Consider the following 13952-nt stretch of genomic DNA (forward strand, 5'->3'; position numbering starts at 1 on the left):
AAACTTTTCTTTAACTCCCACTGCTCCTCCTTGCTTCTCCTTTCTCCCTCGGTACAGTCAAGACCCAATAAGTATATCAATAGTATTCGAGTACGCAAGTTCAGTTCGGAACAGTAATTTGCGTTTTTCCACACTATATATAGTCTATAGACCTTAAATATTCTAAATCCTGTGCTTACTCGGAGAGAGAAGTATATACAATCTTGTAGACTCCAGCTGTCCGTACGTCTGTTTGGGAATCTCTGATAGTTCAGGAACTTGACTATAGCGTTCCTTCTTATTTTTAATAATACTTATAACCATTGAGCGTTAATTAAGCGTTAGCTCACCTCAAATACGGCATACAATTGTTTTTTAATTCTAAGAAATATTGTAAATTTATCTAATTTACGCTCCTAAGATTGGTGGTTCATAATGAATTCAACCATTTATTTTTCTTTCAGCACTTACACATTTCGATACGTGGAATTCGTGTGAGTTTTCACTGTACATTTTTCTCTGTTCGCGCCTCGCTGCGAAAGCCGGTTGTTTGTTATTAGTTGGCCCCCAGACAATCTTGGCCATGTGTGCGGGTCTTGGTATGCGTGCGTTTGTTGGCCTTTTGACGTCTCCCTTGCCTGCCTCCCTCCAGTTCTGCCTCATCCTGCTGCCGTTGTTGCAAGTTCAGTGACTGCAGCTGGCTGTCCGCTGAGGTTTTCACGGAGCTTGCAGCCTTCGATCACAATCAGTTTACGCTTTGCTTACAAAATTGAATGACCAGCCATTGATCAACATCGGCGTTCGGGAGCAAATGAAAGGGGGGAGGGGAGGGGAGGAGACCACGCCACTCCCCAGCTTGCATTGGCCAACACTGTCAAAGGTCTTTGAGCCACGTTAAACCAAATGGTCAATTTCCGCTAGTGCCCATCCGTAAACGCAACACTCATGGTTTATTTTTAGACCCTCAGGTGAAAGGGGAGGCCCCGTTTAGCTTATCAGTTGGTAGTCTTTGTGGAACTTGCCATAGTTTCCTACCAATCAGTCATTTCCGAGTGAATACTAAGTATTACTAACTGGTTGTCTTAACTGGTCACGAGTGCACTGAAATAGACGCTATTTAAGCGACAAATTCGCAGTTAACTGCATTTTCATGGGCTTGCTATGCTAGTGAAATTATGTTATCTAAAGAACAAATATAGTGATTGTCCTTAAAAACTGATTATTTCCATTTTTATAGCACAAATAAGTACTAGAAGGCGATGAGATTAAATTGTAAGCCCCTTTTAAAAATGGAATCATACACGTAACTTGTGAACAAGGAGGGTATAGTGCTCTTTTGGGAAATATTAATTCAATAAAGAACAATCACGTAGTTAGAAACATTACGTATAATTAATAAAACCGTTATTTTGCTTTCATTCTTGTGTTGATAAGATAGTAAACTAGATTTAGAGGTTTCTGGCTCAGAATGTGTATCATAAAATTGAAAAATCAACTATAGCAGGTGTAACACCATTTCTTTTGTCTTTTCTTTGGCCTTGTGGCTCGTAAATACTCTAATGGCCAGGAACCATCTTATCGGAAGGGCAACTTTCAAAGCAAGCATTAATGGTGAAGTGCAATTGTACAGCTGTAAATTATATCATGGAAAGCCACATCACACCGAAAAGAAAACATTTTCCATCAAGTTAAAGCCAAATGCACTTTACATGCAACGGTTCGCTGTTCTTGCAGCTTTTGTCTAGATGAGCTTGAAGTGTCTTAAATTTGTTTTGACTTGATATTTTCTTTTTCTTGCAGGTCTATTAAGATCAAAAAATGCCACATAACAACTTTCTTTTTAACGTTGGTCGCCTCTGTCGTCTAATTTACAAACAATTATCATTTTTGTCACGATGTTTTTCCCTGATAGTTGTAATTGCTTGCATTTTTATAAAGCCTACTTGAATGTATTTGTATGTCTGCCTTGGCACTCGGTTCATTGATTAGCTTTTTATAAAGACATTTGGGGGGATGGGGGATATAGCACGTACTATAGGTTTGTTCTGCCGCCATTCTTTTGGTGAAAATGTCTGGCTAGCTTTATGGATTTTTGATGAACGAAGAAAGTCTTTCGACGCCTGACCATATTGGCCAGGTTCCCCTGCCCCTTCCAGGTTCGTGCTATTGAATTGGGGCTTAACTGGGTTTTTTGGCTAAAGAAAGTTCGTCGTTCTTCATTCTGTCAATTAACGAGGCGTAAAGTGTTCTAATAAACGAAGAGCACCATGTTTTACCTTTTTAAATTTAACAGAACTGTGTAATACCAATATCGGATTGGAATTGTGTTTATTTATTCCCTATTTACGAATATTTGCAGAGAGCTAGTGTTTTTCCTAAGTTCTCACAAACGAGTCCCTGAATGGGTTCATTTCTTAACCATCTGAAACAACAATTGAAAAATTTCGTACTTCGTAGGCACGCAATTGAATTTATATCCGCACGCCTCGTTTCCATTTTATGATCAATTTAGTAAATGATGTCAACCCTTTGGGCTCACGGCGTTTGATCTTCACCGGATGAATCTGCGAAATCATCGCCGTTTGGCTAACATTTTCTCAATTACTCTGCGTGCGTCGAGATGTTTCTTCTGTGCGTTTTAATTGCATATTTATTAGCAACTGGCACAAAGCACACGAATATTTGCCCGCTACTTGGTTCTTTCTTAATTTACACATCGGCGCTGCTCTTCCAGATACAAGATACATCTTTGCTTGGCGCCATGCGGGCAATAAAAATGTTTATTTTTGCACCCCGAAATGACGACAACCGAGTTCATTTTCGTTCATCTTAATTGAAAAGGCCTGGGAGAGTTGGCCCCAATAATCCAACGGAAACCGAAACCGCGAAGAACAATTTGTTTGCTGTACAAGTTGGAAGATTTGTCAAGAATATCGCTATGACTGTGCTTAGCCTGCGGCATTTCTCGAATGAATGGGAATGATCGTCGTCAAATTTAATTGTTTGAGAATCAAGCAAACAACGCGTTCAATCATTATTGATTCGCCGGTAGATGCCAATCTCGCCGATTCTTCGGTGTCTTCTCTCGCCTGCATAATTTTCTGTAATTCTTCACTTGATGTCGAGCTGTCAAATGAACAAAAAATCAACAAAAATAGCAACTATTTCGGTGCCTTTTCGCCCTGCCTGGCTGATCTTCAGGAATTTTGAGTTCTTGGCTGCGCAAAAATTAAAATATCGGCTGCCTAGCTGTCGAGGGTGTTACGCATTTTTGGTTGTGCAAATTATGCAGTCTGTAATAAATTTTTAGAATATTAAAAAGTATGATAAATGATATTATTCATTTGAGCGGCATGCTGAAATCGTACGATGTGCAAGCACCTATTAAATATATTAGTATTTCTTTTGCCTTCATAAACGCAGCCCAATTACTTCATCTTAATCTTAATCATTAATTTGTTCCATCTGTACTTTATTCCAATATAATTTATTCAATGTATCTCTCGATTGTATTATTTTCTTGCAGTTTTTAATTTAGACACCAGAGAATTCGAAGAAGGAAACCTTACTGCTTTGAAAGGTAAGTCATTCTTGTCTTGATTAAAATATAAAATGAAACATACATAAATTGTAACATTTATAAATCAGTTTGCAATCGAAAGTTAACGAGCTCGGCCATAAAAATGTTCAACTTCTTTAATCAAGAAATAATTCAAATCTCCGTCTTTCATGTGATTATCATTCAAATAAGAGATTCAACGATTTAGGTCTGTAGATTTTTGATAATGCGGTGAAAAATCAGAAAACTTTGTAGAGCGTACGATTTAAAATAGTGAAATGGAAGAAGAGTAGAAGTTCAAGTTAAGGCTGCCCCCTAAACAATAAAATGGAAAAAGCTTTTATTTCGATTTTAATGCTTGCCAGACAAGCACAAACGAAAACAATGTACACAGAAATAGAGCAGGCCAAATAAAAAGCCATAAAAACTCGAAACCCGAAAAGAAGCCAAATAGATATATGTATGTAGGAGAAAAATGAAAATGCAATGAAAATTGAGTTATAGAAAGAAGAATACGACGACGAAAACAGCGCTAAAAATGCGCCTCACAAAAATAGAGCAAGGCATGTGGATGGAAATGAAGGAAATTAGATGAAAATACGTTCCATATAAATATATATGCGTATATGCAGCTATATATAAGCACAGGCATATCCGAGATATTTGTAGAGAGCTCCCTGTCTTAGCCAGACAGGAATTTTTCCCGTTTCTTCTGATTTTCGGTGTGAAAACGCCGAGGAAAGGCGTCTAAAAATCGAGAACTGCGTATTTGTATTCTGTTTTCGTATTTTCCTTTTGCTGCTGGGACATTTTGGGAAAACAGAATTTATGGGACAACAAAACTATCAGAATTTGCCAAAAACAAAAACTTCCAATTTACAATTTTAGCATTTGAGAAATCGGAAATGTATGGCCATTATACCTGGAGTATACCATATATATTATTATATTATTAGGGTATTTAACAAATCTCCAAATCTGTCTTTGGACTTTATTTTCTCGCCTTTGGTCGATGAGTCTTTTATGTCTTTTTCCAAAGTAAAATGCTCAGCAATTCAATAATTTCCCCGATTCCAGTCCCTTCGAGCAAACAAACTCAAAAGGCACTTTCTATTAAATTACGAGCTGAGCATTTATATGTTTTTTAAATTATTCATAAAATAAACGACAAGTTCACAGGTCCACTTTTATGTTACTTCGATGAATAATATGATATGCATAATAATAATTTTTAGATTTTGGTGACACGTGTTTTGAAAGTCAAATTTAAGTCAGGTATGAAACAAAGTTTGATGGACGTGGGACTGATTTGAGAGGGCAACAAACGTATTGTTATCCATTTGTGTATATATCTTAGGTGTTTGAATAGACACTCATCACAGTCATTTTGAAGTTCGTCTTTATTCGTTCAAATCTGTGGTTCTTAGCACTCTTTTATGATCCCTCTTTAGAATTGGTTTTTTGTATTTCAGACGTCGAAAGACTTGGAGTGTATTTTGTTTGCCTTCAGAAACAAATTTACTAAGTAAGCTTTGGTGAAAACAAAACAGATACTCTTTTCTCAGAACTTGTCGTTTGAAGTTGTCAAAGCCTTTCATATTTTAAGTTGGGCAAAACAAGCTGCGGAAGAGGTTATGCCCAAAAACAGGGTACTTGAAAACCCATTCGGAGATGGTCAGGAATTTCTTAAAGTTTGTAATAAAATGAAGGCTTTTGCAAACCTAAGACATTTATATTATATATTATATATAGATCTCTTTATTATCTTATATTATATTATATTTTTATTACCTGCCAGTAAGTGATGGTCCAGGAATCTTCTAATTGAAATATAAAAGATGCATGTCCGTGAAATACAATATTTCCAGGGCAAAGTAATCGCAATGAGCCATGTGGCAACGGTAATGATCAGTTGCAGGAATATTTGAGTGGGGTTATCTGGAGGTTTGTACCTCGGTGATGATGATGATGATGGTGACGACCACAAACGCGCTGATGACTCCGCTACTCTCCAGTGGCCTGGCCTCTTCGGATCTTGGCTTTCTGGCAGAGCCACTTCAGGTGGTTCTTCACACTCACTTCGGGCCAAACAGTAGCAAAATGGTTAGACTTCATTTGTTTCCGCCAGAGATGGTTTTGTGTCTATTTTTCACCTTTCTCGTTAATATTATTATTGCCACTGCTTTTGCTTGCTTGTAAACAAGAAATTTTCTCAACTCAATTCCCACGCATATTTCTCGGCGTGGTTGAAATAAAAATAATAGTTTTTTTTGTGGTTGTACCAGTCATTTGCAGCGAGTTTGCTGGGGCTAGTGGATTATATAAGGAGATGTCGGAAAATCAAATGCGTTTTCTTGTAGATGTAATTGATAATTTGAAGTTTGGGAAAATGCTGCCCGATAAGTATCTCTGCAGGTAGGTGGCACTGTCTTGACAAGCGTTTTGGTCTCGTGATTCAGCCGATAGCAACGAAAGTTTCCCCTCATTACCACCGTCGCAGTTTTTGGTAGCATTAAATCGCTGTGACTTTGGTTTTCTTTCATTTAAATTAAGCCCCGTCGAATTGGGTCGTTTTAAACCGCCATTCTTTCTGTACTCCAACTCACCTCTGGGTTTACGACTTTGGTTGAAAAGGTGACAAGACGCTGGTTTTGAAGAAAACATACATATATTTGCATAGCTTCACACAAAATCTTCCGAGATCTCGATGCTCATATGGCCAGAAGGACAGAAGGATGGACATGGCTAAATCGACTCGTCGCCTTCATACCTTTCAACGAATCTAGTATACGGACGAGTAACGGGTATAAACATGAGCGTGTAGTATCGACAAAATTTCATAAATTAGTGAATGCAAAAAAAAGCGGCGAATGAACAGAGCAGTCAAAGAATATGGAAATGGACGTGCCGATTTCGCATGAATGATTTGCTTTAAATGAATGGACTGAACTGAATAATCTGCATGAAGGCGCATACGAAAGTCGGAACCAAACGTGCACCATTCTATAAATTCGGATTAAGATACAGACGAAAAAACTTACACAAATTTGGGAACACTGGAATTCAAGATAATCATGTTAATTTTCATTTTCAGATGTTTCATTGTTTGTGTTTGTTGGCATTTACCTTCTTTTTGGTTCTGATTCGTGAGCTTTTGTTTTTTGCTACGTCTCTTGCCATTTTCTTTCTGGCACTTTTCTGACTCGTTGTCGTTTTAATAAAATTATAAAAATAACCATTTGCTAATTTTTGGTATCGCACAGCCAAATCTGTATCCGTATCTGATGATGACGCGAAGGTGACAATGATGTGTCGTTCTTGAGCGCTTGACGGCGACTGTGGGCTTCTTAACTTCTAGCTTGATTTCGTACTCCGCTTTCCGGACTTCCAACGAATTTCTCGAGATGATATATGATATCGTATATCGTATAGTTTTCATTGCGACGACCACGTAGCTCGCTTTCCTGTAGCCCAATTGTGCCTGTCCATCAAAGTGATGCTGGGTCGTCTCCCCTGTGCGCAAGTTCCGCATGCAAAGATCTTAGCGGCCATAACTCGAGCTGGCTGGTCGGATGAGTCACGAATCTCGGCTCATCATCCACATGCCTGACAAAACCAGTCTCCTTTTCTTTCCTTTAGGATGTGCTGATTAAAATTTACACACAAGGTCATTGCGGCTGTACGCCTTAAACTCTTTTAGACATGAAAATTAATGAATGACATAAATATTGCCCATCGAAAAAAAAGAGAAAGAGGAGAAGTTCGCGCGATCCTCAAGGCCCATTTTGCTAATCAACAACTGGTTGCTTCAGTTGCACGGAAAAAAAGATATTGGTTTTATATTTTAGCTATTGGAAACTAGTACTATGTATTAGAATATTTGAATGTCTTTGGTGGGCTTTGTAAATTTTAAAATATATAAGTTAGGAAGTTGTATCCTTTCATTTTATGTGTTAATAAGTTTATAATTGCATATAGTTTTTCATATAGTACGATTATTATACATATTCTTTTATTTGAATATATTAAAATATATATTTTATATTATAAACAAAGAACTATGATTTTTTTCTAACTGAAATCAATTGAGAGGGTATTCACATATATGGATTAATTCTTCAACAACACTTATGTGGATACATAAAGAAAATGTTAGTTGTGGTGAAAATACAAATCTTTTATAATCCTTAGGAATTAAACTATTTGTGCTTTCTGTGTGGTTCCTGAAGAGATGGTTCCTGGGCAACCGGGGAACTTGAGCTGTGACTTTGACTCTGGATACGATCGGAGGTTCATGGCAAGAGAGCGAACGGCTTCAAATGTCTTTCTGGCACAGCTGCGCATAGAAAATGCTTTTCCAGCAACGACACATTTCTGTCATCATCAATAATGCCGCCATATAGACACTTCTTGTCGCTTGTCGGTCGTCGCTTTGTGGTTGCCTTTGCCCGCCGCAACAAAAGCAACAAACAAATTGGCACAATTTCTCCTCCATATGCGTGTTATGTTGCAAGCACCGGGGCCTGGTCGTTGCTACCAACAGTCTCCCAGAAAAGTAAAGTAACCGCTGCAGCTGACTTGCGGCCAAAACAGCATCCAGCATCCAGCATCCATGTGCAACTCTCTTTTCAGCTGCTTTGGCCGGAGCTGCTCTTGCAACATAAATTGTGCACAGCTGCCGCAAATCGCTTTGCATACCCTTCCCAAATAAATACGTACTTATTTTAATATCCAAACGGACGCGGAAGAAGGACGATCGATCCTCTGTCCTTATCATCATATTCATTTTTTGCCATAATTAGAATACTCCCAATTAACAGTATGTTTCCCTGATATTTGGGATTGATAAATCATTGTTACTATAGGACATTTGCAGTTCGTTGTCCTTTCAACTTTAAGAGGGAAGTGTTTGGCGACTGATCCCTAATCAAACAGTTAGCGGCGACGCTGGATTGACGCAGGCTTAATGGGCGATGCCGAACCTTTTCATCCCCATTACGCCCCCAGCGACTTCTTATCCCCAACTTCTGCTCCGCTTCTCTTGGCTTTTGGACGAATTGGAGCGCGTGGAGCGCGTGCTGCTCCATTTTTGCAATTGGCTTTGATCTTGCAAGGAGTTCAGGTTGCAATTTCTAATGCAGCTGTGTTGTGTTTTATGGCCATATGTGGTTGAGGGTGGGGCTAAAACGAGCACAGATTTCTAAAATGTCCCACACAATTGGAGAATGGCTAGATTCTTTTCCAGTGCGTTGGTGTAATGAATGAGTGTTTTGCGTCGAAGATACATAAGTTTATTGAAAATATCTGCATAGCTCACGATCACATTTTCGAACTTCGGAAAGTAAGTAGGAACTAATCTTGAGCTGGCCCAAAATTATTTTCGAGTTCCGTATTCATTCGTGGTTGCCTGGTGACCTGGGAAGCTACAGATCTTTTTACCTTCTACCGAAAATGAGTTTCCGAGTGTATGTGACTATTTCAGGCCAAGCTTCTGTCTTTTGTGGCTTTAATTAACGGTCAACGGAAACTTATGCGCTTTTGTCTACTACACGTCTTGGGTATTTTGCTGATTTTTTCTGCTTTCGCTTTACGTTGTCTAAGGTTACCGTCCAACCGAGTTCCGCTTTTGTGTGGAGAAAGGGTAAAAGGGGAGAAAGGGGCATTTTTAATGTGTGGTTTTTGCATATCGATATGCCTTTCCTTTCTGGCCCCGCCTCCATTTCCAACCATATGTATACTCGTATAGCTTTTTTCGCTGTGGCACGCTGCGATCTCACCCGATATGTCAATGTTCTATATGGCTGACTGATCTGACCGAGCCAAGCTATAAAAACGAAAATTGCTGCTTTTGTGTATGCCATGGCTACCCAAACGAACCGTCAACTTTTGTAAACTTCCGGTTTTGGGTTCTGCTCGGCTCGTTGGTTTTTTTGTACGTCTCCCAGTTTTTTGACGAGACAAAAACTGGACATTTAATAAGGGGGAGCTAGTTGAATACGGATTCAATAAAAATTAACTTTTAAAAGTAAAGGTTAGGATTAGCTACTGGTAGATACTAGATACGTTGAATGGTTTGTAAAGGGTAGAAGGAATCGTTTCTGACTCTATAAACTTTGAGAACTACAAGAGCTAGAGGTAGTATGTATTTTAATTTGAGTTTATGCTTTTGAGTAAATGCTTATGCTTATGAGTAAATATGTTTCTTACTACTTTTTGATTATGAGATCCAATTTGCAAGTTTTTAATCAAATGCTTCAACATCATCGTTTTGCAAATTGACGCAAGTAAGACCAAGACTCGTAGCCAAAACCAAATGCGATCAGGATGAGCGCAAGCTAACAATGGAAACCATTAAACTCCGACTTCGCTTACGTTTCCCATCTGCTCCTCCCCTTCCCACTCCTCTCGCCGCTCTCAGTGATCATCTCGGCTTTAAACAATCACTTTTAGGAAAGGGTTCAATGCACCCGTCAGCATAATACACTGGGTATCTCTGCGGAGGTTCGTGCAGCCACCGAACTGATGGGATGATGGTGATGATGATGATGGTCATAGTATAGCATTCAAAACAACCGAAAAGCAATGATGGCAGAAAATAAACAACCGACCATAATGACTGCGACTACAGAAACGACAATAACAATAACAACAGCAACGACAACAATGTTGCAGCACTCGACTTATCGGGCCTGTAGCCGCTTGCTGCAAAGTCATCGAAGAGCGGAGAGCGGGAGCCGTAAACAAGGTTTGTTATGGTGACACTGGCCATATTTGTCTATTAGCCGATAGGGCCACACTCGTGTCTATCAATACAGAACTCTATGGCTTCTAGCTGATCTCTTCCACTGAAAGTGCTGAGATGGCAACTTCCAGCTTATTTATACATTAATACCCTTAATAATTTCTTCGTGACCAAAGGGCCAAAGTGATAATAAACAAAAATTAAATGAATTCAAAGAAAACCACATCTGATTACTTGATTTCGGCGAATACACAATCAAATCAAACTTCTCAAAAAGCAGAGATTGCGAACTTCAATGAATAGCTGGCTTATTGAATGCAGGAAACTAAACAACAAATAAAAAAGTGTAATTAAGAGAAAATTAGCAGCGAACCGAACAAAGCCAAAAATGCGCATAACCTGTGCGTGCGATTCGAGTGTTGCAATTGCTACCAACAATTGTTGCTTGCCTCCAATTATCATTTGTGCCGTGTGTGCGCGGATTTCACGGTTTTCTATTGTTTTGCATTTTGCAATATAATGCAGAAAATACATCAATAACGAAACAAGAATAGTGTTGTCTTCTTCTATTTGTGCCAGGGCCACAGCAACAAGACATCGGTAGAGGCAGAGAACTAGAAAAATAAAATAAAATAAAATGAAATGAAATAAAACAAGCAGAAAAGTGTGGCCACATCTTGATTTGTTTTTAATCGAAAATCACCATTTAAATAGCTCGCTTATGTCATCACCGGTTTATTGTTCCTGACTGCAAATGGTGCCTTGTGGCTAAAATTAAACCAACCATTGAAATGCTTAGAAGATGACAAAATACCGCAAATACTTTTGCTCATAATACACTGCAGCTGTTTACTGTCAGCCAAAACAATCCGCATTCATTGATTTCCCAGCTGAGCCAATGAAAAGAACAATCTGATTCAATGAGCACGAGAACATTGCCGAATTGCTAATGGCTTTTGCAGCGTATAGTTTACATGGGCTTTTGGAAATTTTGGGAAGCGAAATTGTCGACAACATTTGGCCTTTTATTATGCAATAAAGTTAATGTGCCCGAGCCGGTGCCTCAGCATAACCCGTTCTTTCCAGTCGGACAAATCCGAGCCCCCTGCTATATTATACATATACATATAAAATGCTAATTGTGCTCAGTTCAGTAATCGGGTGAGTCTACAGAGGAGACTACAGAATCACTATCCTGAAGAGACCTTGCCCTGGCTTATTATGCATGTGCATAAATTATCGAAACACGTAAATTAAATGGCCAAGTGGATGGATGGCAAGTTGTTAGCCTTTGAATTTGGCAAAATGAGTGTGAGCGTCAACTAGTCTAGTGTGTGACTTTTACGTAGATTCATATTTTCCCCGAAGAATTGTACTTTTATTTTTTGAATAACTTAAATTTTGTTGGTGAGATGTAAACAAAAGCTCGCACTTTTCTATTGGATAAAGTGTGCAATGTGCTTAACTTAATGTATGGATCGACGTATTAAGAATTGCGCCTCAGCATTTCGGAATGTAAACAATCCATGCGAAGGGAAAAACATAAACAAAATGTATTAATTAAACTCAAAAAGAAAACGAAAAGTGCGAAATTGTTTACTCAGACCAGAGAACGGAGACGAAAAAAGCCACGCCGAGGCCAGCTGCAAAAATACGAGCGGAATTATATTTACATTTTGGCCAATGAATGAAATACATTTTTCGTTGCCTCTCTTTTGGCGTGGCGTTTAGTTCACGGCCAAGGGGGCGTATGAGTAATAAAAGCAAATATAAACCGATAATGTGACACAAATCTGCCGAAAATAGGAAGAATTCAGAAAACACAATTTTAAATGGGGCACTATTTAAAATCCAATAGTTTTGATATCGCCTTGTGTAACAAAATGAAAAATGATTTAAAATTTAACTAATTAAGCACAGAATCTTAAATTTACTCATTCGATTCGAGTGCCGAGTGGGGGCGTGTAAAATAATTTGTCTTACTTTTATACCTTCCACGCATTTTTTTATAATCCAGGCTAAACCAACCAACGCGTTGCAACGGTTGGTTTGCAATCCTTTTAGTTTTTGCAATGTCATTTAATTTATGTAAGTTACTTTGTGTGATCTTTTTCATATTTTTTTATATATGTACAAATTATATTGTACAAATACAAATGCAAATTTGAATTCTCCTGATGCGCTTGGTGTATATATACATATGTATATGCATACTTAATGGACAAAAGTCAACAAGAGTCCCAATGCCGCCTACATTTTCCACAAAAATTTCGCTTTATTTCAAGGTCGAATCTGACAGAGTTCAAATATATAGAATGGCTTTTATATATATACAAAAAATGATTTAAAATATTTAAGTCAATTTTACAGTCGCAGAGACGTAATAATTAAAGACCACAAATTAGCATTATTTTCTATTATACAAAACATAAATTGTTTAAAGGTCTTAATGACCCATTCGCGCTGACAACGGTTTCGGTTTAGTCAATTTTAAGTTCAGACATAATCAATAATCATAATACATTGATTCCGATTTCATAATTTGTTGATTTTTCAGTATATATGTATGTAGGTTTGCATGGCGAATGATGATAAATGCCGATAATTTCAATGTTGTATAATCCATAATTATTAAAGTTTTTATTTTTTGAAAAAGTTTTTGAAACGTGCAAAGTGAAACTAATATAAATAGTGCACCTCTTAAATTGTGAACGTCAATTTTAGGCTGGGCATTTGGATTTAATTACACGTATTAGTAAAACTTTTAAATTCACGGCTAAGTGTGATTATTTTTACCGGTAATTTCTCAGCAAAGAACAAACACATTTTCTTTTTTTTTTTTAGCAAACCAACGCCAAATTGTCATCATGTTGTGTGTTGGCCTGTTCTAAAGGGAACAGTTGTGTTAGCCCGGCTAATGACAATACAGAAGAAGAGAATATCATTAGGGAACTTTGGAGAGGTTCTGTTTTTCAATAGATCTGCAAGTTGGAGTCTCACAAACAAAAGACCTTTAATAAAAATTTAAATAAAATAAAAGATTATTAAAAAAAAAGAAACTTTCTGGTGCCAATCAAAAAATGAATAAAATAAAATAAGAGAGAATGCTGTAGTCGAGTTCCCCGACTATCAGATACCCGTTACTCAGTTGAAGCGAAATTTTAAAATTCTTTTGGCATGTCGATGTAAGTTGGCAGAATAAATAATAAAAACAGAAATATTAAAACATTTTTACCTTACTCGAAGATTGAATGGCTATACTATACTGTGTAATTACGAGGAACAAATCTTTTCTGTGTAAAGGGTATTTTGAATTTTCTTAAAGAAAATAGTTTTATGATTAACTATTTTCTTCTTCTTTTTGGTTGCATCTTTTTTATATTTTACCATTTTGCTTTGAAATTACTTTAAGCGATTAGAGCTTAATGGGTCGCTCATAGACAATTTTTGATGATTACTGACCCCATACGAAAGGGCGTCAAGCTGCTGATCACGTCCATTAGCGCATAAAATTCTGGTCACAGTATCTTTTCCGGGAGAGTTATTATTTTGCAATAATGTTTTCTATAATGTATGCTTTTCTTTCTAGATACCAACGAGCAAAACATCGACCAATATCCCACTCAGTAAAGGAATTTCAAAGGGTAAGCTGCCCATATACCTACATACATA

General features: G+C 37.7%; 1 long non-coding RNA gene across 8 annotated transcripts in view; it reads left to right on the plus strand.

Moving 5' to 3' along the window:
* LOC117145161 overlaps nt 1-13952 on the plus strand; it is a 36819-nt gene that overhangs the window by 8134 nt on the left and 14733 nt on the right. For all 8 annotated transcript variants that reach the window (XR_004459703.1, XR_004459702.1, XR_004459709.1 and 5 more), the window contains 2 exons: nt 3506-3559; nt 13870-13924. This is a non-coding gene — a long non-coding RNA (uncharacterized LOC117145161). The remainder of the gene's footprint in view (nt 1-3505; nt 3560-13869; nt 13925-13952) is intronic.

The sequence above is a fragment of the Drosophila mauritiana genome, chromosome 3R (assembly GCF_004382145.1).
Source record: "Drosophila mauritiana strain mau12 chromosome 3R, ASM438214v1, whole genome shotgun sequence".
Taxonomy (NCBI): domain Eukaryota; kingdom Metazoa; phylum Arthropoda; class Insecta; order Diptera; family Drosophilidae; genus Drosophila; species Drosophila mauritiana.